Source organism: Ceratotherium simum, chromosome 9, assembly GCF_057802395.1.
Source record: "Ceratotherium simum simum isolate JZ-2026a chromosome 9, ASM5780239v1, whole genome shotgun sequence".
Taxonomy (NCBI): Eukaryota; Metazoa; Chordata; class Mammalia; order Perissodactyla; family Rhinocerotidae; genus Ceratotherium; species Ceratotherium simum.
Genome location: NC_141908.1, coordinates 61,431,917 through 61,457,538, shown reverse-complemented (window position 1 = coordinate 61,457,538; position 25,622 = coordinate 61,431,917). Strand labels below are relative to the sequence as shown.

Genomic DNA, 25,622 nt, shown 5'->3' with positions numbered 1-25,622 from the left:
AAAACAGTAATAGCTAATCTTCCAGAGTCTGGTCACTTCCTTCCAAATTCCAAAACCCAGGATCAGGCCAAATAGATGTAACGTACAGCGTGATGACTACAGTTAACAATATTATATTGTTTATTCAAAAGTTGAGAAAGTAGATCTTAAAAGTTCTCATCACAAGAAAAAAAATTGTAACTATGTGAGGTGATGGATGTTAACTAAGCTTATTGTGGTAATCACTTCATGATAATATATACATATATCAGTGTATCAATATATATATCATATATCAATATATCAATGATATTGTAATATCATTATGTGGTACACCTTAAACTTATACAGTGTTGTATGTCAATTATATCTAAACAATACAGGGGAAAACAAGAAACTTCAACAGCTCTTTGATGCACTCTAACCCCTGCAGCAGCCTCTACTGTGCAGTAATCTGGCCTTGCTGGCCCCGTCCACCTCTCCTGGGGGGCAGGTGGCCGCACTGTCTCCCGCATGTACTCTCCTTTCAACTCCAGACTTTTGATCATGCTTAACTCCTGAAAAAACTCACTCTTTCCCCAATTTAAATATGCATCAAACTAAAAAATTCCATTTATTCCAATAAGTGGTTGCTCATTCTGTTTGTTTGTGCTCATTTCCTTCTAGAACCAAACTCCCTGAATTCCTTCTCTTGCTGAGTTAGCCAATTAATCTTAATCTTATTGTCTTGACTATTTCCAGCAGTCTGTGCATATCCTCAAGGAGGCTGCCTTTGAGAAGAATGTTAATAGAAATTTGAGCTGGGAAAAGCAAAGCCAGATTTTTAAACCTGGGTGTCCACATATCTATGACTTTAATTTTAAAAGGCATGTAGAGAGCCTAGATTTTAGTTCATCATATACATATCAGCCTTACAGATAGAGTAGTGTTTTGTAGGTTCATAGACACTGATAAATAGCCAGGGATACCTACGACATTTTAGGACAGACTAAAACTTAAATCAACAGCCTGGTGGCTATGTTTAAGATAACAATCATATCCAATTACTTTTCTCACCATTTCTACCCAAACTTCTTTAACCTCTTCTCACTGCCAGAGAGTGCTAAACACCCATCGCTATGTTAAAGGCAACGTAGCTGTGTCTGTTCAAAGCAGTGGTGTGAAAGAATATCTGTTAAAGTGGATGGTGGCTCCTTATTGCCAACCCAAACTCATTTAACACCTAAGCTCATTCAATATATAACATTTTGATAAGCCCTCAAAATAGCTTAAAATTATGGGAAATGTATGGTCCTGTAATGTTTGAACAAAAATGTCAGTTTAAAAACTAAATTGACTTGGAAGAGTCACTGTATCTATGCTGTTACTTGTGCCCATGCACTGCATCCAAGTAGCTGGGGCATAGTAGAAACAGCCCTAAATTTGGAGCCAGAAAAACACATACTCACAACCTGTGGCAACGCGCATGTGGGCATTGAGCTTCCTTTTTCAATTTCAGTTTCTTCATCTGTAAATAGGGAGAAAATTAAATACCCTTCAAAAAGTTGTTTGAGGATTAAATGAGGAAATGTCTTTGAAAAATCTTTATAATATTATTGTGGTACTATAGGAGGGTCTCAAATTGAACAAGACTTCATTATATTTGTGCTCAAGTATTGTGACTGTAAGCCAAAAGGGAAAAAATAAAAAGTAAGCTGCCTGGCATACCTTCAAAACCTGCAACCGGTGGTAATGTTTCAAGTGACACAAAAATACTTTTATTGTACATGTTTCTGCTTACTGTTAATAAAAATATATTATTTCTTATTCCATGCAGTTTGACTGACAGGTTCAATTTTCTCTTTGGCTAATACAAAATGAACTACTCAGCAAATCATCATGCACTGTGCCATAATACAAAATTAAAGAGATTTATGCAGAAAGTAAAAAAAAAAAAACGAATTATGTGTGGTTTTTATGAAAAATCTCCTTGGCATGAGACACTTCAGTAGATTCATGAGGTCAAAAGTCAATTTGCAGTAAGCTGAAGAGGTGAAGAATGACGAATTGAAATTACATGCTTCTCTTTTAAGAAGTTCCCCGGAGAAAAGGTGGAGAAAGCTGTGATAGACTCTAAAGGGAGCCTACAGCAAGAGAGGAAGGAAGGGAGGAAGGAGCACAGAGGAAGGAAAGTTCAACGTGAGCAGGGAAAAGGGAAGGGAGAAATTGGTGAGATCAGAAGCCAATTGCTGACATTTGCAAAGTAAATGAGAGGCAAAGAAATGGCTACAGCAACAGCCTCACTTTTGCTACAGCCCTGACCTGTATTTCTTTTTTCTTCGATTGTTAACCATAGAAAGGGACTGTTTTTTGCACATTGCATAACTTACTAAAATTACAAATGACCCTCTAAATGCCACATCAAGTGAACGCTTTTCAATCTATATCTTGCAATGAAGCATTTGACATCTTCATTTTCTTGAAACTTTCTTGCACCATTCTTTTTCAGGCTCCCTGAAAGTCTCCTTTTCTTAAAGCCCTCCTTGAATCATTAGGACAGACTAGGTTATAATGTGGTAACAAACAACGCAGTGGCATAACCCAGCAAAAGTGTATTACTCGCTCACATCCCAAGTCCAGAACAGGTCTTGAGGGGCTTCAATATTGATCGCCACTTGGGGAAACATGGGGACAGAAGCTCCATCTCGACACATTTCATAATCATCAAGGCAAGGAGAAGGGAACCAGCTGGCTCATGTATTGCCTTTTAAAGCTCCTGCCGAGAAGTGATACACATCACTTCTGCTCACATTCTATTGACCAAAGCAAGTTGCACCGCCATAACTTCCGAGTCCAGAGAAATGCAATACTCCCCTACGCCCAGAAGGAAAAGAACAGGAATATTGGTAAACAGCCCCTGTAACTATCCTCTCCCTCCGACTGTTAATGTTTCACAAAATTAGATTCTTAACCTCCTTTTTCCACTGCATACATTCTTCCAGAGTGACCACATTCACTTCCTATATGACAACGACACCAAATCTACATGTCTTCCCAAACATCTCTCATAAACTCTAGACCCATTTATCTCTACTTGGATATCTCCAAAGCACCTTTAATTTAACATATTTAAATCTAAACTAATCACTGCTTCCACCCTATCCCATCTCCTGTAATGAACTGTTTGCTGTCATTTTCCTCCTATTAAACTATAATTTTCTTTAGACTACAGCTATATTTTTTATTTATGCTTGTATTCCTAGGGCTAAGCAAAATGCCTGTCATCTAAGAAACACTCAAGTAAAAGTATTTGTTAAATGAATGAATGATGAAGGCTATGTTCATGGAGTTTGCATATATGCTTTAAAAGCCTCAAATTGGTCATGCAAACTTCAGGATTCAGTGCTTTATATTGAGTGGGTGCCTGCTATTGAGGGAAGTACTTAAAAAGTGAGACTCTAAGAAAGAGGAAATCAGTCAACAAATATATATTGCGTACCTACTATCTGCCAGGCACTATTTTAGGTACTTGGGATAGATCAATAAACAAAATGGGCAAAGATCTCTGCTCTTTGGGAGAGGAGATAGTAAAACAATAAGCATTATATAATATAAACAGAAAAAAAAAATTATATCATATGTTAGTATGAGTTAAGACAGGATCAATGGCATGGGGACTCCCAGAGCTAGGGATAGGGGTGCAATGTTAAATAAATAGGCAGCCAGGGTATACCTCATTGGAACAGTAACATTTGAGCAGATGTGAAGGAAATGAAGGAGTTAGTTGTGTGGCAGGAACCACTAAAGGCTTTAAGGTGGGAGTACTCCGAGGATGTTTGAGGAACATCAAAGAGAACAGGGTGGCTGGAGCTGAGTAAGTGAGGAGGGAAGGAGATGAGGGCAGTGAGGAAGAGAGTGGAAGAGGGGGCCATATCCTATAGGACCTTGTAGGCCATCATCTTAGTCTGTTTGGGCTGCTATAACAAAAATACCACAGACTCGATGCCTTAAACAGCAAACATTTATTTCTCACAGTTCTGGAAGCTAGAAAGTCCAAGATCAAGGTGAACGTAGATTCATTGTCTGGTGAGGCCCCACTTCCTGTTTCAGAGATAGTGTTTCTCCTTGTATCCTCACATGGCAGAGAGCAGAGAGAAGTAAGCTCTCTTAGTACTCTTATAAGGACACTAAACCCATTCTTATAAGGACATCCAATCCTAATTACTTCCCAAAGACTCCATCTCCTAATGCCATCACATTAGGGAGTAGGGTTTCAACACATGAATTTGGGGGACAGAAACATTCAGTCTATAACAGCCATTAAAGACTTTGGATTTTACCATAAGGGAAATGGTGAGCCATCACACTGCTGTAAGAAGTGGAGTGACATGATCTGACATATTGTTCAAGCATCCATGTGGTTGCTGTTTTGAGAATAGATTAAAGGAGGGTATACGAGTTATCTATTTCTACATAAATTTCCAAAAAACGTAGCAGCTTCAAACAGTAAGCATCTCTTTTTTCTCAGTTTCTGTGGGTCAGGAATTTGGAATCAGCTAAGCTGAGTCATTCTGGCTCAGGGTCTCTCATGAAGTTACAGTCGAGGTGTCAGCAGTGACTATGGGCATCACAAGGCTCGACTGGGGCCGGAGGATTCATTTCCAAGATGGCTGACCCATGTAGTTGCTGGCGAGAAGTCTCAGTTCCATGTTGGCTGTTGGCAAGAGGCTTCGGTTCCTTGCCATTTGGTCTCTCCATAGGTTTGCTTGAGTGTCCTCATAGCGTGGCATCTGGTCTCCCCAGAGGAAGTGATCCACAAGAAAGAAGCTAAAGCTGCAACGTTTCTATGACCCCGTCCTCAGAAGATGCACGCTGTCACTTTTACTTTATTCTATTCATTTGAAGCAAGTCTCTAAGTTCAGTCCACACTCAAGGAGAAAGGAATTAGGCTCTATCTTTTGAAGAGTTAGAGTTTGTGAATATATTTTAAATCACCACAGAGGGCAAAGGTACAAACAGGGGACTAGTTAGGAGGCTAGTGCAGTGAAAGATGATAGTAGGGTGGAACAAGGTGGTAGCAATGGAGATATTGAGAACTGATCGGATTCTTGATATATTTTGAAAATAGAGCTAGCAGGATTTCCTGAGAGATGAACGAGATGAGAAGTATAAAAGAATGAGAGAAGTCAAGAATTGACTACAAGTTGCTTGGCCTGAGCAACCAGAAGGATAGAGTTATCGTTAACTGAGATAGAACTGCAGCGGTAGCAACTTTTGGGGTTAGTATCACAGTTCAACTTTAGACATCTTGAGTATGACATATCTATTAGACACCCAAAAAGAGATGGCAATTAAGCAGTTGAATATTTGAATATGAAGTTCAGGAAAAATGCTAGGGAGGAGATATAAATTTGGAAGTTGTCAGTATAAATGGTATTTCAAAGCACAAGAATAGGGGCCAGCCCGGTGGCTTGGCGGTTAAGTGCGCGCACTCCGCTACTGGCGGCCCAGCTTCGGATCCCGGGGGCACACTGACGCACCGCTTCTCCGGCCGTGCTGAGGCCGCGTCCCACGCACAGCAACTAGAAGGATGTGCAATTATGACATACAACTATCTACTGGGGCTTTGGGGAAAAAAAGGAGGCGGGTTGGCAATAGATGTTAGCCCAGGGCCAGTCTTCTTCAGCAAAAAGAGGAGGATTGGCATGGATGTTAGCTCAGGGCTGATCTTCCTCACAAAAAAAAAAAAGCACAAGAATAGAAGAGATCACCTAAGGCATAAGTGCAGATACAGAGGAGATGGCCTAGGACTGAGCCCTGGGGCACTCCCACATATAGAAGACAGAGAGAAGAAAAAAAAACAGCCAAAGAGAAGGAGTAACCAATAAGATAGGATGAAAACAAGAAAGTACGCAGTCATAGGAAAAAGCAAAAATGTCTGTCAAGGAGAAGGGAGTAACTGACTGACTGTATCACAGTTTGCTCCTAAGTCAAGTAAGATGACGACTGAGAATTGACCACGGAAGTAGGAAAGTGTAGGGCATTAGTAACCTCATCTGTAGAGTTTCAGTGAGGTTGTGGGACAGAAGCCTGAAAGGAGTGAGCTTAGACAGAATGGAAGACAAAGAAAGATCTATCCTTAACATTCGAGGAACCAGGGCCAAGTACAAATGGAGGCTAACATACATTCTCATCATCTTAACCAGTAATTAAATCTTTATTTAGAAAAGAATATGAACTTTCAGGGATTTCACATGACCTATTCAAGTTGTGGGTTTGCTGAGAATAATTTTCTTGCCTATTTTCCTTGTTTTGATCAATAATTAAATCATAATTTAAAAATTTTTATAATGTCCTATTCATGATTTTCATGTGGGTCATACTTGAAAAAAACTTTTTGCTTTGTTTCTAGCTTTTAAAAATTTAAGCAGACTGCTTCTTTTTAAATTTTATATTCCTTTTTTTTCCCCAATTTTCTTCTTTCCTGAGCTTCACTTTTTAGGGAAGTGCTTAAAAAGTAAGACTCCACTTTTTTCTAGTTTTATTCTATTTTTATCACAGTATTGACATACTCATCCCCAATTATTTAAAGAATTAAAAAGTAAATGTAATTGTTTTTAAAATGTTCAAATGTGGATATAATTGTATCAAAAAGGTGAGCTAAAGTAAATGTTAAAAAATTGAAAAATTATTCCTCACATATTTTCAAATAGTTTTTCTCTTAAAATATTCAAAACTATTGCTTAAAATTAAAAGACACAATTATTAAAGAAATTAATTTTTAAATCAAAATTATTGAAAGTCAATAGTTTTGTTTAATTTTTTGAAACTTTAATTAATATTATTAAATCCTTTAGAAAAATAAAACTGTTCCCAATCCTAACTTCAATAGCCATCAAGTTGCCAATGTGGTATCATACTTAATGCACCTTATATCTAGACATAAATACACACAAATATAAGAATAGAACAAATTGTTTATCATTGCAAAACATTCCTCAGCAACCATATGCAACAACTGCGACTACGTCACTCATGAGTACCTCCGAAACCACACATTGGGACACAAAGGGAAACAAGGAAATGGCAGTAGGCACGGTGGGGATCTCCTGCAGTCATGCTATCTGATAGGGAAGATTTGATAAGTTCATTTGTCTTTCTTCTCACTTAAGTGTTTCCTCTGCTCACATTGTCCTTTCCAATGTGAACACCACCACAACACACAACCTTCACAGCATTTTGTTTCCAGGATTTTGGGCAAGAGAAGTAGGGAAGTTTTCCAGGTGAATGTTTGTAACCAAACTTCACCACAGGCACTTTATCTCTTCCCTCCCCCACCAAGGGAGAGTGACAAAAAGGGTCAGAAACGCCCCTACTTCGTTTCAGCCGTAGCCACATGCCTCCTACAGGCCATTGGATGAGTATCAGACCCTCTGTCGTCTGCACACAATCACCAACGAGTAAATTAAGAGTTTTGGGACCCAGGACTTTTTGGACAGTTGAAGACTCTCACCTCCAGTTAGAGGGCTGAAAGCACTGTGATTAATTTCTGAATATTATTGGGAGCGTTGCATTTGATAGAGAATAAAGGGCACGCAAAAGTCTTTGAATGATCTGTCTCTCTTAGCTTCCTAAAATTTCCATCTCATTGCTATTAAAAAAATCAAAGGAAGGTCCACCCTAAGATGGAAAATTACTTCTAGTTTTAGCAGACAACGATTTTCTACTTAAAGATCTTCTTATTTTATTTTTAAACCCTCTGTCCTATTTCCTTTAGTCTTTGTTTCTTTTAGTTCTTATAGCTGGGTTAATTTATGTAATTGTAGCATATCTTCCATTAGTTTTCATTCATATGAGAAAATTCTGTAGTTTTGCATATATTCTGATTTGTGGATATAATCATGCAGAATTTTTTAAACAGTTAGGATCTAAAATTTAGCTTTTTTGGAAAAAAGTCTCTTCCAAGAAGGTGGTACACTTTGTTCTTTAATACTTACAGTGTTCCACACTTAATTCTCCATTGAGCACATGATAAAACTGATCCCAGATGCAGTTTTTATTTCACTAAACACAATCTGAAACTGAACATGCTCTTTCATTTGGGAACAAAACTCAATTATAAAGAAACAGAAAAATGCAATCTGAGATCAATAGCCTATTACAGAGCCAGCATGAGGGATAATTTTAGCTCAGTTTAATCTACTGAAATATGTGGCTATATACTGTTTATTTTCTTGTGCATTCCTACATGAGAAGTGACATACATTTAGTTTAATTTCATTGGAATACAAAGGGTATATGTAGAATTGAGTAGTGTTCAAAAGTGCAGCAGAAAACTCAAAATCAACAAGCTAACAACCTGAAGCAAAAAAAAAAAAGATGATCTCAGTAAGATATATAGATTCTCCTTAAAAATACAACTGGAATTTTAATACTCAATAGTCTCATTTTAATGAACATCATATTTTTTAAAAGTTGATTGGCAAGGAAACAAAAATGTACTATGTCTCTGAGCTGGAAATTAATTTTAAAGATGCAAATTTCAATTTCATAGATCTGTCTTTAAGGTAGGAGCCTTGTATAGATTACATAATCCACTTCTGTGATTTCATGGATGAGCAAACAGAGGTCCAGAGAGATTGAGTGACTTGTTAAGGTCAATCAGCTAGTTAGTTGGGATAAGAAGTGTGCTCTCCTCGCTGGTTAGATGACATAGGAAGCCTCCAGATTTGAAATGTCTCTGACAGGGCTCAGGACATGCTACCCCAAAATATGGCACTCTGGCATATTGAATATTTTAAGCTGAGGAATTTGAGAAATGGTATGCTGAAATAAATTTCTAGGCCCAACATGGAGCCACTCCTGCCCCAGGTGCCATGGCAGCAAACCGAATCTTAGCTAACTTTCGTGTCCCTGTAAATGATCCGCTTGACCAGAAACGTAGCCTGTTCCCATTTTCTTAGTTATCTATGTATTTGTTTACATACTTTACTTACAAAAGTATTGCACGCTTGTTGTAAATAATTCAAACAAAAGAAAGGCCTAATGTTTTGTAATTTCACAAATACTCTCCATTATGCAGCTTCTTTTCTCTTAACTACATAACTACATTTTCTCTTAAACCACATAACATCTAGTTTTACACCCTTCTCAGGAATTTCTCTCTCCATCTCAAATATTGACTTTGAGCAGGTGCTGGTTTTCAAACATGTTCTTTTGGTGTTTGTAAAATAAACTTAGTCCCTTGCTAGGACTCCATCATTCCAATTTTATAAACAGTGATACAGGAAGTGAAATCCAGATATCTGACATCACCAATGTCTCCAGCTATTCAAGTTCCTCATCTTCTCTTACAAAGAAACAATCATCAACAGAAATAAGAAATAAGAACACCATCTGGATCCCCAAATCCTTCAATGTTCTACCAAAACATAAAATTCTCTAGAAATTCCTTTCAGATTTCTTCTGACTATATAATTCAATTCTACAATAATCACCAATGGGTTAGTGTTTCACAAGGGAAGGTGGCTTGACCAGCCACATCAGAATCACTTTAGCAGTATGTTAAATCTGCAGATTACAAACCCGGCCCCCTCACCTCCCAGTTCAGAGTGCCTCAGGGGAGAGCCAGAAAATGTGCATTTTTAACAAGCTTCTCCATCCCCCAGTCTGCTCCAGGTGATTCTTACCCACACTAATTTTCAAGAACCACTGTGGTTTGGTAAGTCTTAACTGTAGTCCTCACTGTCTCCTACGCTCTGATGTAGATAGAGCGTGGTACCACTAATACAGCAGAGCATAAGACATCTTTGGGACTTTTCTCTCACTCCTAGAACAGTACAATAAACTTAAACCTGCTATAAATATAAATTTAATTATCCTAGGGAGAATGAAGACAGCACAGCTTTCTGCATGAGGTCTCTCACTTTTTGTTTTCCTTTTATATAAACCAACAGTATTCCTAAGATCTCCTGGAAATTTCCCTCCATAAACTGCCCAAGAAACAAATTCTATGTTCCTTCACACTTTTCCAGATAACAGAGGTCCTTTTAAATGTGCTCAGCCCTGTCCTTGTCAACCTGTGAACTAAATGCACTGTCTTTAGCAAATTAAAAACAGTCAACATTTACTTCTTTGACATAGTCACACAACATTGAAGTCAAACCTATTAAATATAAAATAAGTTGCATAGGATATTAGAAAGTCATAAAAGCTATGGAGAAAAACGAAGGCAGAAAAAGGATAGGGAATGCCAGATTAGGGGGTAGAGATTGTAATTTTAAATGGGGTCATCAGGGAAGGCCCCACTGAGAATGTGACATTTGAAAAATAAAGACAAATAGGGTGAGAGTTTGAGTCATGCAGATATCAAGGTTAGATCTTTCCAGACAGAAGGCACAGCAAATGCAAAAGCCCTGAGATGAGAATGTGTCTAGAGCGTTTGAAAACAGGAGACCAGTGTGGCTGAGCAGAGTAAGCAAGGGGGAAGGCAGTCGAAGATGAGGTAAAGAGGTGGGAGCGAGGGGGCAGAAAGACTATGCAGGAGCTTATGGACCGGGGTAAGAATTTTAGCTTTTACTCAAGGACACAGGGGCCATTGGAGGGTTTTGAGCAGAGGAGTCACATGACCTCCTACTTGAAAACGTCACCCTGGTTATGTTAAGAACAGATTCTAGGGAGACAAAAGCGGAAATAGTGAAAAATGGTGGTGGTGGTATTGGTAGTGGAGGTAGTGAGAAGCTGGATTCTAGGATTTGCTGGTGGGTTTGATATAGATTGTGAGAGAAAAGGAGGCGTCGAGGATGACTAAAAGGCTCTTTGGCCTGAACAACCATAGGATGAAGTTACCATCAACTAAGAAGCAAAAGGTTTCATTTGGACATGTGAAGTTTGAGATGTGCATTAGATGGCCAAGTGGAGTTGTTGAATAGGCAATTTACTGTAGGAGTTAGGAGTTTAGAAGACAGTTTCACGCTGGACAAAAAAATGGAATGATATTAAAAATCATGAGACTGGATGCGATCACCAAGGGAATGTGTAGATAGAAAAAAGAAGACATTCAAGGAGCAAACCCTTAGGACCTCCAACACTGAGAAGTTGGAAAGATGAGGAGGTGCCAACAAAAGAAACTGCGAAGGAGAAGCCACTGAGGTAAGAAAAAAGGAAAAGAGAGTGATTAACTGTGCCAAATGCTGTGGAGGGGTCAAATCTGACGAAGATGGAGAATTCGCCATTGTATTTAGCACCATGGAAGTCATTGGTTACCTTCATAAAAGCAGTTTCAGTGGAATGTTTGGGGTGAAAACACATTGCAGTGGGTTTAAGAAGAACTGAAAGAGAGAAATTAGAAGCATTTGAGAAATTTTGCTATTAAAAAAAAGCAGAGATGTGGGACTGAAGGAGGGTAAAATTGCATTAAGAGGATGTGGCAGTGCTGTTGTTGTTATTGTTGTTTTCAATGGGCATGTTATGGACTAAATCTTTGCATCTTCCTCTCAAATCCATATGTTAAAATCCTAACCCCCAATGTAATGGTATTAGGAGGTGGGGCCTTTGGAAGGTAACTAGGTCAGGAGAGTGGAGCCCTCATGATAGGATTTGTGCCCTTAAAAGAAGAGACACTGAGAGCTTGCTCTCCCTCCCTCTGCTCTCTGCCGTGTGAGGACATAGCAAGAAGATGGCCTTCTACAAGCCAGGAAGCAGGCTCTCACCAGACACCAGATCCGCCAGCACCTTAATCTTGGACTTCCTGGCCTTCAGAACTGTGAGAAATAAATGTTTGTTTTATTAGCCACCCAGTCTATGATTATTCGTTGTAGCAGCCCAAACTGACTAAGACAGAACAGAAACAGCACCATGATTGTTTTATGATGGAATGATTCGCAGCAACGAAAGAACTGATGACTCAAAAGAGAAGTGAGAAGTGTTGTAATAGGCAAGAAGGGACAGAATCTAGTGCCCTACTAGAAGTGTTTGGCCTTGGATGGAAGATCAGATAATTCCCCTATAGCTACTGAAATGAAAATAGAGTATATGGTCACAGAAGTTTGTAGGTGAGTAAATGTAGTGATGGAAATTTGTGGAAGTTCTCTTCAGATTCCTTCCATTTTCTTAATGAAAAAGGAAGCCAGGATATCAGCTGAAGAGTGAGGACTGAGGGGGGCGGGGGGTAGAGGTACAGCAGACTCATTAGCAAATTCTCAAATTTACACTACTCATGAGATGAGCAAAGAAAAGTCTAACTTCTTTATTTTCTATAACTCATTTAATATTCTTCTCAATACTCCATCCCATTTGGAGGGAAGTGAGAGGACAGAGACTTATCTCAAAACTGCCAATTAACAGTTTCAGTTTAAACAGTCTCTCTGATGTCAAATATTCAATCAACTCAAAGTTCAGCTCCTATCGGAACTGTTCTACTCACCCTCCTCTTCCCAAGCTGGCATCTGGGTATATGGGAAAGCCGACAGAATTCAAGGGATTATCCCTTCCATGCAGCTTGCCATCCTTACCCTGGCTCTACTGTGGGATGGCTGGTGTGATCCTTGGGTGTGCCAAACTGAATGACTGAGGAATACAAGATCTGTTTCCTTTGCTCAGTCGTGGCCGGGGAGACTCCACCCTCTACCCACCCAACCTTCAGTGACTGAACCCCCAATCAGACCTTGCTTGCTGTGCAGATGTCCTCACGGAGTCTCGTGGTAACTCCCACTGAGTGTCGGGCATCGCCCATCACTGCAGCAAACCACTTTGGGCAAGCTCCTAGCAAGACACCTTGCAGACACAGCTGGACTGTGGAGCCAGGAATGCTGCCTCAGACTCACCTTTCCAGCCACCTTCATCAACCAGTCCACACTATTGCCTGCCATGTTGACACACGAGCCACCCTAAATGGCAGCCTCACACCAATATTCCAAAAGGAGAATGAAACAAAAGCTACTCTATTTTTGGCTTTCTCGCAAATTTATCAGCCTGAAGGAGGAAAGTCAGACACCTATGTCTGCCTACCTCTTTCCCATATATTCTGGGATCAGAAGAAACAAACTTTCGACTTTCCTTCAGGCAGAGTCCTCCAGAGCATGACACCCTCCTCCTTTTCTTTTGGGTACTAAACCCAACTGCTCAGCCTGAATGGTAGAAGGGTTATCTCTACTATGTTACAGAAGAAAAGATGTTAACTGAGTCCTCTTGGCATGATTCTAAATAATGGAAGCCTTGGATCAACTTGGAACTTGGGATTATTACTAAAGATGAAATGTATTGGTTTAATATCCCTTTTACCCCAACAACTATTTTCTCCTTGCTCTGTGTAATTTGCAGGTGAGTTAAAAATACCTGACTTTCCACAATAGTATGTCATTAAAAGGGTGACTTTTTGAAACCAGTATTTCATTTTATGTTTTAGTTGTTCAAGTCTTGTTGTCATCACCGTCTTTTTGCTTTAATTCTGCACTGAAGTGATTTCCCAAAGGGCACAATTTTAAAAAATCAAATCAATCAATAAATATGATTTACTGCTATCTAAACTGTAAACCCAAAATATTATACCAAGTGATTATGTTGAGATTATTTATGCCTTCCCTTTTAAAGGTCATGCCTCTGAATTGAAGGCTTTCTATCACACTGACACTGCCTGTCTTTTGTTCATCATTATTTAACCTATAACAACCTGTTTTCCTCTTGGGAGGAGAAAACCTCATTAATTCACATAAATATACACAAGTTTGACACAGTGCTGTTAGGACTTCAATGCTTACTAATATTTATGTACCACAACCTTACTGAGAAGTTTTCTTCTTGTCGGATAACACACTGAAAACATTATAAAAAAGTATAGCTTCACCAAAGAGGCTTGCTTGTGAGTTAACATTGTACCTAATGGAAGAAAAATATTTACTCCATTGATTGTTCCTCTTCAATACAAGGTTTAATAGACTAATTCATTAATCATATAGAGCTGTTTTATGAAGGAGGAAGTCGATTCATTTGCACTAAATGTGTTTTTGTGATGTGAGAACATGGACTTTTGGGGGCTAAACTACAAATTTATTGGAGGTTAGGGAGAATGGTAAAGGAGTAATATAAACGTTTTATAATGGACAAACAAGTTTTAAGTTATATATAAGGAAGAACTTAATGATATTGGGTCTATAACACCCCAAAATTTTGTATTTCACTGTAGTATTTGTTATATCTTGTTAGTGGAATTTTTCTATTAATATTTTGTGCTTTATTTTATTTCACATTGAACACAAAGATTTTGGAAAACATTTTCCTATCTAGCCAATTGATGATAAACATTTAATGACAATTAAAACTTATATTTATTAAGTTTTCATCTTCTTATAAATGCCCTAAGGAACATTAAAAATAATTGATGGTCCTTGCCTTCAGATACTCTCAATTTCTAGTTTTTGTGGATGAGTGGTTCCTATTCAATGAAAGTGCATATTCACTGTCCTGGATTCTATTTAATTTGGGCAGATATTTAGTGAACACCTACCAAATGCAAGTACTACTACACTAGGTAGCAAGAGGGATACGTCTTTTTTTTTAATTTGCCTTCAGTTCTCAACGAGCTTATGACCTAGCTTCCAAGAAGCTGACACGTTTAACAGTTAAATAATAATCTAACGTAGTTCTATTTGAGTGCCCTAACTGTCCTGTGTAAATCATACAATGGGTTTCAAAAACATGTAAGCTGTATTCAAAAGTCACTTTGTGTGAAAGTCCTAAACATAACACAGATGAACAGACATGCCCTGGTTAAGCAGCTGCATCAGAGGGTCCTGCAGAGCCAACTTGAAAACCACCACTGGGAAGAGCATGGGCTTTCGAGTCAGACAGTCCTGGGTTTGAATCAAACTCTACTCCTTACTACTTCTATGGCCTAGGGCGAGCTGCTTGACTGTACGATGTCTCAATGTCCTTGCCTGTAAAATGGGAACAACTATTGCCAGGTTGCTTTATGGATAGTGACAGTTTTTTATGAAGTGCCTAACATATGGTAGGTGCTCATTAAACCATAGCTTGAAAAATTCCATTAAAAGGGAGGACTAGGGCCGGCCCTGTGGCTTGGTGGTTAAGTGCGCGCGCTGCGATGCTGGCGGCCCGGGTTTGGATCCCGGATGCGCATCGAGGCACCACTTCTCTGTCCATCCTGAGGCCGAGTCCCACATACAGCAACTAGAAGGGTGTGCAGCTCTGGCATACAACTATCTACTGGGGCTTTGGGGGCAAAAAATAAAATAAATAAAATCTTTAAAAAAAAAATAAATAAATAAATAAATAAAAGGGAGGACTGGAAGGCTGCATGCAGAAGAAGTATAAGGCATTTGTGAGGGTGTTCTGACCAGAATCTCCGAAGCAAATTGATCGTGGCACAACCAGAGTGACTGTTTATAAGAAAAGAGTTCATATGAGAACTAGTAGGAAATAGACTGGAATACACAAGGTGCAGCCATATTTGAAAGGGTTTTGAATATTAGGCTGAATATTACCCTCAAATAGTTCTCAAATGTTAGTGTGCGTCAGAATTATCTATGTTGCTTTCTAAAAATGCTGATTCTAGAACCCTTATCCAGAGATTTAATTCAGGGGCTGTGGGATGCACCCAGCGATCTATACCTTTAGCAAATACTGGGGGTGATTCTGAAGCAGCAGTCCTGCATCATGCAAGTGCACTTTGAAAAGCAAAGAACTCTGCAAGATTTTCTTTACTGGACGAATAACATAGGGAAGAAAAGTCACGATTTAAGATCTGTCTTCCAGCTATGTCTAGAATGAATTGAGATTACAGAAAAACAATTAAAGCTTATTATATTAACCTATTCATGAAATTCTCAAGGACTAGACAAGACCAGTTGAGGTGATAATGGAACATAAGTGGTGGATATGAAGCATATTTCTAAACAAGAATCAAAAGGACTCTGATTAATTGAATTTTGAAAATAAAGGCAATAAAAAAATCCGGAAAATAATACCAAGGTGTCAGACCTAGAAGACTGGGTGAACGGAATTAAAGAAATTGGTAAGAGACATTGATTTACAAAGGAAAGGTGATAGAATTCCATTTCCAATATGTGTAGTTGAGAATAACAGTGGGAGGACCCCCTGGCAGAAATAAATACTTGAGTGAGAACACAAGATTAATAATAAAATATTAATAATAAGATATTTAAAATCTGGAGTTAGTGGGTAGTTAGTGGGTATGTCAGTTGGGTAGTTGGGTAGACAGTTGGGTAGACACATTGCAATATGAGGACTAGGACTATACAAGTTAAGTATGCAATGGTAACCCACATGATTTGTGTAGCTGACCCTAGAACCTAATTCCACTTTACATGTAAATACAAAGTATTTTTTGCATTCTTTTATGCAATGACCATATATGTGGTACCACGTAATCAAGGAAAAAGTGCATTTTTTAAATTCAGAACTTAACCAAGAGTTGCTCATCATTTTGGAAAATCATATCATCATCAGTCATGCTTCCTCAACGTATTAGTACAATACAATCTGCATTATGAGCTATTGCATTCAATATGCTTCTACGTACACGTGCAAGCCCCTCACGAAATCATTCTGTCTTCCAGTGTAACCGTGCTCATGGATTTACACACTGAAATACGTGTTTATATTATTTTATTTTTATTCCTTTTTTATATTACAATTATGGCATTATATTTATTTTCCTAAATTTGTGAGCGTAAGTAGGTTAAATTATCTATGAATTCCATGTTAAGGTAGTAAACGAAGCATAATGAAACATTTGTTCTGTAAAGGGAGCCTTAGAACTGTGCTGGACTTTCAGGGCTGTGACTAGCATTGATCTTCACTTTGGCATTGATTTTATGTAGCCTTTGAAAATTACAGATGCTTTTTACTACAATCACCAAATAACTTTGAAGATTTTGCTGGCCACTTTTAAACTTCAAATAATTTAGTTGGCTGCTTACAGCTTTGTTATATACCATGGTTAATGGTCTAGAATGTGTCCCTCTACTAGACCCCAGGGACTTTTTCTCCAACACTACTCAGTCTACAGTTGTGGACTGTGGAGACTATAAGAACATTAAACGAAAGTATTTTATTACACTAATAATATAGGATAATAATAAAATAGATCCAAATTTTTAAAAATAGAGAAATGTTATGACATCAGCTGTCTAGAAAACTACAAGAATTTGATTTGTGTTAAAAGTGCATTTTATTTCAATAAGATAAACAGTATGTTCATAAAAAGGAGTTAGATGTAGAGTTTTAGGCAGTAGGTGTCTGTAGAAGAGATAATGATTTATTCTCTTTTTTAAAAAATGAATTAATATTTTGTATTCCTATCTTCAAACTTGGGGAAATAATTTTCCATCTCCTAGAGAATTCTTGATGTACATGGCGAGTTCTTAGAGGGAAGGATCATTCTTTTAAAAGGAAATATACTGGATAACCCTAGGTAAGAGGAGATATACCCATAACCTAAATATACCTAGGCTTCCACAAAGCCTATTTCTGCTCATCAACCAAAAAAAAAAGAAGAAAGTATTGCAGAAGCCTTTAAAAATGATGTATTTACCACAGTTTTCCTACAAGAGGCAGTACAGGGTAAGTTTTACATAGCACATCACACAGAAAGTTGCCTAAACTTCCTCTTGACATTTCTCCCTCCTCTCAAAGTGTCACCTACATGGCCGTTATTTAACTTTCTTCACAGCCCCTATATATTTTCAAATTATGAGACTTCTTACCAGCCTTTTAGGATAAGGATTTGTACCCCAGGATGACTGCTTTTCTTAAGAGACCAGTCCACCAAGAATGCTGCCAAATAAAATTCTTCTCAAATTTCTAAATTAAGGTTTATTAATCATACATCCCAGTTGGTTTACAAGGCTTCTGCTCCCCGCCTTTGGCTCTGTCTTAGAGACCATCTTAGTCAGATGCTCTGGGCCCTTCTGCATCTCATCAGTCTATAATACCACTTGCATTCTCCCAAATCAGGAGCCAGACCAGAAGTTTCTAAATCTGAGATATCCTATGGTATCTGAGCCATTATAGTTATCACTAGAGTCTACTCGAATATGTTATTCTGTGCTTGTTTTCTTCATGTGCTTTCTTTCCATTAATCTTAGACCCAATTCCACCATCTCCAAAATCCATCCAAGATGAACTTTCACTTCTTCAGGAACTAGCCACATTAAACAGATTAGGAAGCAACCATTTCAACATTCTCCTTTCCTATGAATTTGTCACACACTTTTGATTTCTTAATGGTGAGACTATTTAAATATTCATTTTAAATTTTCTAAAATATTATTTACTGTGAAACCATTTATATAGTCTTTATTGTAAGAAAAGAATTAAAACTTTTTGGAACTCAACTCTAATAAATACTTTTCTTTGCCTCTGTTACTCAGCAATGTGAGATTAATTATAGTTTCTGTTCAGCATTGCCCAAAGAAGACTTCGTATTTGGAAGACATGACTGAATGTTGTAAATAGAAATATGCACCCTATAGAGAAGTGTTCTAGACAATCTACATTAAAGAGACCACAGAATTACCCAACCCTCTGCTCTGATTCAATTTGATACCAAAGAGTAATCAGTGGATTGGAGTTAACTGGATGGATATTAGATAGATAGATAGATAGATAGATAGATAGATAGATAGATAGATAGATAGATGATAGGTAGGTAGGTAGGTATGTAGGTAGGTAGGTAGATAGATAGATAGACAGATAGATCTACTGATGACTTTTTATTCCTGAAAATTCTGCTTTGCTTAGGTAGTTCAACCTGAAAATGGGACAGCCACTTCTCAGAGCTAGTATATAGTCTCCTTATTACTAATTTGGTAATATCAGCTTTCCCATAACACCTGATTTTCTATTCTATGCAAAAAATCCTCAAAGAGAAAACCAAAAGTGGAATAGACAAAATGAAGAAGCAATTTCCTATTTATGTTCTTCAACTGATGTTCCCTTTAAATAATTTTTATCCTGTTATATTGTATATATTTTTAGAAGCTACTTAAATGCTTTTTGGAAAAGACCAGAGTACAAATATAGACATATATACTCACATAACACAGTTATATTATACTTTCTTCTGACCCTTCACATTCTAATTCCTGTAAAAATATTTTTCCCCACTCTGGAAAAACCTCTCTTTTACACAGACTGTGGTTTAAAAAAAAAAAAAAAGTTAAAGCAGCATCTATCAAGCTTAATATAAATATAAATAACTATTTTAGGAGCCTCAAATATCACCATCTTTAGCAGGATGCAAAGGGCCTTATAGCCGAATGGTAATATAATTAGCATTACGCCCAGCAAAAAACCAAAGCTAAAACTTTAAGGATGTTTTTAAAGCTATAAGGATCACATTATTTTGTACAGTCACAGAATTGCTAACCTCAAACTTCTATAGCTCTGAAATCCCTCAGGGAAGTTTGCTTTAGAACATTTAACAGAATGGACATTTGCTCCTTGAGCTGATCTATAAGTGCTATCACTTTTCTTCTGCCTGCTTCCTACTCTCTACCAGCAAGTAAGTCTAAGCAGCATTTTGAGTGCAGTGATTGGAAACAGAATAAAATATTTCAAGCACATTAAGATTTATCCACCTCACTAATAAAATCATTTCTTGAAGACTTATCTCTTTATGAAGTAATTTTCTGCAAGTACATAAGCTTTGTAATTTCCCACTAATAGGAAGTCTACACTTAATAATACTAAGAATAACTTGCTTAACATTTATGTATATAACATTTATTACTTGCCATGCACTATTCTAAGCACTTTACATACATTAATTCATTTAATTCTTTCAACAGTCCCATGCGATAGATATCATCTCCCAAGACCATACAGCTAGTGAGTGGAGGAATCTGCCCCAGAGTCCACACTCAGAATCATTAGACTAAACTGTCTTTCCTTTGTCTCTGTTTGGGAAACATATTATTTTTAGAAGCATTACTGAATGGGATGCCTTTTTTAATGGATATAGGTGATCAAAGTTGGGATGAGGGAGAGATGTGCCTTCACAGGGAAACATGACCTTTTGTCACCACAAAATTTGTGATACCTTGAATTTAATTGCCTGAAAGTCTTTATAAGCTTTTTTTTAGTGTCTATATATGTTTCCATGTAAACATACTTTGGGTAACTAAATTTAGGCTTCGGCCATATAGAAATTATCAATTGTCACAATAATGCTGCTTAATCAACAATCCCAAAACTTAGAATCTTAAAATAACAACCATTTACTGTTTCTCATAGGTCTGTCAGTCAGCTGGGCAGTTCTTCTGGTCCCAGCTGGCTTCACACATACCTCTGCAGTCAGTGTGGGGCAGGCAACTCTGCTGATCTGGGCCAGGCAGGGTTGATTCAATTACCTGGGGTGACTCGGCTTTGTTCTACCTACTCTCTCATCCTCCATTAGGCTAACCCATTCTTGCTCTTATGGTGACGGCATGGCTGCAAGAGAGAGAAAAGAAAAGGGCAAGGTTCTTCAGGACTTGGGACTTTAACACTATCACTTCCATTGATTCCATTGGCCAAAGCAACTCACTAGGCCATCCCAGATTCAAGGGGTGGGGAAATGGAGTCCAATTTGTGAAGCAAGAAACTGCCAAGTCACATTGCAAGGGGTATGGACATGAGGTGAATAATTGGGCTTTTTTGTGATCTATCCACCATTTAACATGTCATTTCTTTTGTAGTATTCTGAAACATTCTAATATATGGTCAATTCCCAATTATTTCCAAGTATATAGAGAATATGCAACAAGATATATTCAAGGCCATAAAACAAATCTTATCAAATTTAAAACAATAGAAATCATAAAAGTACATTCTCAGACCATAACAGAAGTAACTAGAAATCAATAATAGAAAGGTATATGGAAAATGCTCAAGTACATGGAAAGTTAACAACACATTTCTAAATAACCCATAGGTCAAAGAGAAGTCTCAAGGGAAATTTAAAAATATTTTGAAGTAAATCAAAATTAAAATAAAACATTTTGAAATTAATAGAATACAGCTAATGCAGTGCTTAAGGAAAAATTTATAGCATTAAGTGCCTATATTAGAAAAGAAGAGGAGACGGCGGAGTCAAGATGGCGGCGTAGGCAGACTCTGAACTCACCTCCTCCCGTGGACACAGCCAATTTACAACTACTCGTGGAAAAATTACCCCTGAGACAGAACTGAAAACTGGATAAGAGGAACTCCTGCAACAACGGACAATCCTAACTGAGGAGGAAGAGGCAGAGACTCCCTTCTGGAGAGGAAAAACGCCGCCTTCACAAGCCGCCAGCCTCACGGCCACCGGGAGCAGCTCACAGGTACGCAGCCTCCCTGGAGGCGCGGGGCCCTGAGCCGGGGAGCGCCCCCGCTGGGGGCATTTTGTGGACCCAGCACAATCGAGACCAGCGGCATAATATCTGACTGTGCCTGCTACTAAAGCATTGGGGGTACCCCCAGAACCCGGTTCACAAAGAAACTAATACTGGCTCTTAAAGGGCCCACGCACAAACTCACCCGTTCCAGAAAGCATCCTAAAATCACCAGAAAGAAAGGTGCACAGTGCTTTGGTGACAAGAGACTCACCTAATAGGCCCTGAGTGCATCTCGGTGAGGGGTGAGACCTCTCCAGGGACTGGGACATTGGCGGCGGCCATTGTTGTGGCCTGGTGTGAGCGTGCTGACACAGACGCCATTGGAGTTCCCCCTGAGGCCTGCTAGCCCAGGGTCTGCTACACCCACTAGAGCACCGATTTAATCCAGCTCAGCCAGGGCAAGCAGCCCACCCTAGAGACTGGCCCCACCCAACAACAAGCCCTCAGGCAACGTGTGGGCCTGCATAGATTGGTGACTGGATTCTCTGCAGCCTGGCAACTGAGCCGACTTGAGCAGGGCAGGGTGTGCACAAGGCACGGGTGGAGAGTGTGGGGCGGTGGCGGAGTGTGTGGGGATCCCGCCGTGGTGAGACTGGGTCCGCTTGGGGAGGTTGAGGCGCTCACACGGGGCAGGACTGTGTTGACTGTGTGTGTGGACCTGTGGGCAACAGGGCTTGTCAGCTGCAGAAGACTTGTGCTTCTCAAAGACCCACATAGGAGGTTTGCCCCACCTTCCAAAGCCTGAAACAATTGGGTGCTCCTGTGCCTGAGGCCAGCCCCACCCAGCTGCAATCCTCAGAGAGCTGACAAGAGACCTAATAGGCTAGAGGCTTACAGCAATTGTAAGGCCCTGAGCCTAACAACCTGCCATGCTGGGGGCCTACTCAGTTAAAAGAAATACTGCAACACAAATGTGGTATTAGAACTTACAGCCAACTGTGCTGGGGCTCCCCACACCTGATAAAGAGACTGAAGGGCCCACAACAACTACAAGCAGCTGAGCATAACAACAGCTGGCCAGGAGCATAACTCAGCCTCCCTGGGCGCCTATAGGGAGAGCTAACAGGCCACAATAGAAGGACACACGTAGCCCACATAGGGGCCACCCCTGGAAAATTGAGAACTGAGGGAAGCACACTGGAAGCCTCCTAAGTCATCACTTAAATAAGGTCACCTATCCAAGAGCAGGAGACGTAGCTGACCTACCTAATACGTAGACACAAGCACAGGGAAAGAGGCAAAATGAGGAGGCAAAAGAATACATTCCAAGTAAGGGAACAGGACAAAACCCCAGAAAAGGAACTAAGTGAAACAGAAATGAGCAACCTACCTGACAGAGAGTCCAAACTAAGAGTGTTAAGGATGCTCACTGATCTGGGGAGAAGAATAGATGAACTCAGTGAGAATGTCAACAAAGAAATGGAAGATATAAAAAAGAACCAATCAGAAATGACGAATACAATACTGGAAATGAAAAATTCATTAGAGGGACTCAAAAGCAGAGTAGAGGATACAGAAGAATGGATCTGTGAGCTGGAAGAAAGACTAGAAGAAATTACCCAAGGTGAACAGGTAAAAGAGAAAAGAATTAAAAAGAGTGAGGACAGTATAAGGGACCTCTGGGACAACATCAAGCGCACTAACATCCGTGTTATAGGTGTCCCGGAAGGAGAAGAGCGAGACAAGGGGGCAGAGAATCTATTTCAAGAAATAATAGATGAAAACTTCCCTAACCTAAGGAAGGAAACAGACATCCAGGTACAGGAGGCACAGAGAGCCCCAAACAAGATAAACCCAAAGAGGCCCACACCAAGACACATCATAATCAAAATATCCAGAATTAAAGATAAAGAGAGAATCCTAAGAGCCGCAAGAGAATGTCAAGTTACATACAAAGGAAACCCCATAAGGCTATCAGCTGACTTCTCAGCAGAAACCTTACAGGCTAGAAGAGAATGGCACGATATATTTAAGGTGCTAAAAGGAAAAAACTTACAGCCAAGAATACTCTACCCAGCAAGGTTATCATTCAAAATGGAAGGAGAGATCAAAATTTTCCCAGATAAGCAAAAATTAAAGGAGTTTGTCACCAAGAAACCAGTGCTACAAGAAATGTTAAAGGGACTGATTTAAGGGTAAAAGAGAAGACCACAAATAGGAAAAATTACCTATTTCCATGATTAGAACGTAATGGATACAAATGCACAAAAAAGAGGTTAGATATGATATCAAAAACATAAAAGGAGGGAGGAGGGGAGTTAAAGAGTACAGCTTTCAGACAGAGGTCAAACTAAAGTGACCATCAATTCTGTATAGAAGAAGTAAGGAACAGAGAAGGACTACTAAAACACTGAGGAAAAAAAAAAAAAGTTACAAAATGGCAGTAAGTACATACTTATCAATAGCTACTTTAAACATCAATGGACTAAATGCTCCAATTAAAAGGCATAGGGTGGCTGAGTGGATAAAAAAACAAAACCCATATATATGCTGCATACAAGAGACACACTTCAGACCTAAAGACACTCACAAATTGAAAGTGAAGGGATGGAAAAAGATATTCCACGCAAATGGCAATGAAAAGAAAGCTGGGGTAGCAGTACTCATATCAGACAAAATAGACTTTAAAACAAAAACTGTAAAAAGAGACAAAGAAGGGCGTTACATAATGATCAAGGGAACAATCCAACAAGAGGATATAACACTTGTAAATACCTACGCACCCAATGTAGGTGCACCTAAATATATAAAGCAATTATTAACAGACATAAAAACAGAAATAGACAGTAACACAATAATAGTAGGGGACTTTAACACTCCACTTACACCAACAGATAGATCATCCAAACAGAAGATCAATAAGGAAACATTGGCCTTAAACGACACACTAGAACAGATGGACCTAGTAGATATATACAGAGCATTCCATCCAAAAACCGAAGAATACACGTTCTTTTCAAATGCACATGGAACATTCTCCAGGATTGATCACATATTAGGCCACAAAACAAGTCTCCTTAAATTTAAGAAGATTGAAATAATACCAAGCATCTTTTCTGACCACAACGATATGAAACTAGAAATCAACTATAGGAAGAAAATCAGAAAAGCCACAAATACATGGAGATTAAACAAAATGCTACTGAACAACGACTGGGTTAATGAAGAAATCAAAGAAGAAATCAAAAAATACCTGGAGACAAATGAAAATGAAAATACGACACGCCAGAATTTATGGGATACAGCAAAAGCGGTTCTAAGAGGGAAGTTTATAGTGATACAGGCCTATCTCAACAAACAAGAAAAATCTCAAATAAACAATCTAACAATGCACCTAAAGGAACTGGAAAAAGAAGAACAAACAAAGCCCAAAATCAGTAGAAGAAGGGAAATCATAAAAATCAGAGCAGAAATAAATGAAATAGAGACTAAAAAAACAATAGAAAAAATTAATAAAACCAAGAGCTGGTTCTTTGAAAAGATCAACAAAATAGACAAACCTTTAGCTAGACTCACCAAGAAAAAAAGAGAGAAGGCACAAATAAGTAAAATCAGAAATGAAAGAGGAGAGGTTACAACAGACACCTCAGAAATACAAAAGATTATAAGAGAATACTATGAAAAGCTATATGCCAACCAATTCGACAATCTGGAAGAAATGGATAAATTCTTAGAATCATACAACCTTCCAAAACTGGCTCAAGAAGAAGTAGAGAATTTGAATAGACCAATCACCAGTAAGGAGATCAAAACAGTAATCACAAACATCCCCAAAAATAAAAGTCCAGGACCAGACGGCTTCCCTGGTGAATTCTACCAAACATTCAAAGAAGACTTAATACCTATCCTTCTCAAACTCTTCCAAAAAATTGAGGAGGGGGGGAAGCTCCCTAACTCATTCTACGAAGCTGACATTACCCTGATACCAAAACGAGACAAGGACAACACAAAAAAAGAAAATTACAGGCCAATATCACTGATGAACATCGATGCAAAAATCCTCAACAAAATACTAGCAAATCGCATACAACAATACGTTAAAAAGAGTATACACCATGATCAAGTGGGATTTATTCCAGGTATGCAGGGATGGTCTAACATTCGCAAATCAATCAACGTAATACACCACATTAATAAAATGAAGAACAAAAATCACATGATCATCTCAATAGATGCAGAGAACGCATTTGACAAGATACAGCATCCATTTATGATAAAAACTCTGAATAAAATGGGTATAGAAGGAAAGTACCTCAACATAATAAA

The 25,622-nt window shown here is 38.7% G+C and overlaps 1 long non-coding RNA gene across 1 annotated transcript; it reads right to left on the bottom strand.

The window, feature by feature from the left end:
• Positions 1-315: 315 nt before the first annotated feature.
• LOC147916317 (uncharacterized) lies at positions 316-21,718 on the bottom strand. The gene is made up of 3 exons (XR_015553233.1): positions 21,568-21,718; positions 20,285-20,430; positions 316-1,486 (listed from the first exon to the last, which is right to left on the bottom strand). It is a non-coding gene; the product is annotated as an uncharacterized LOC147916317 (long non-coding RNA).
• Between the last annotated feature and the right edge of the window lie 3,904 nt (positions 21,719-25,622).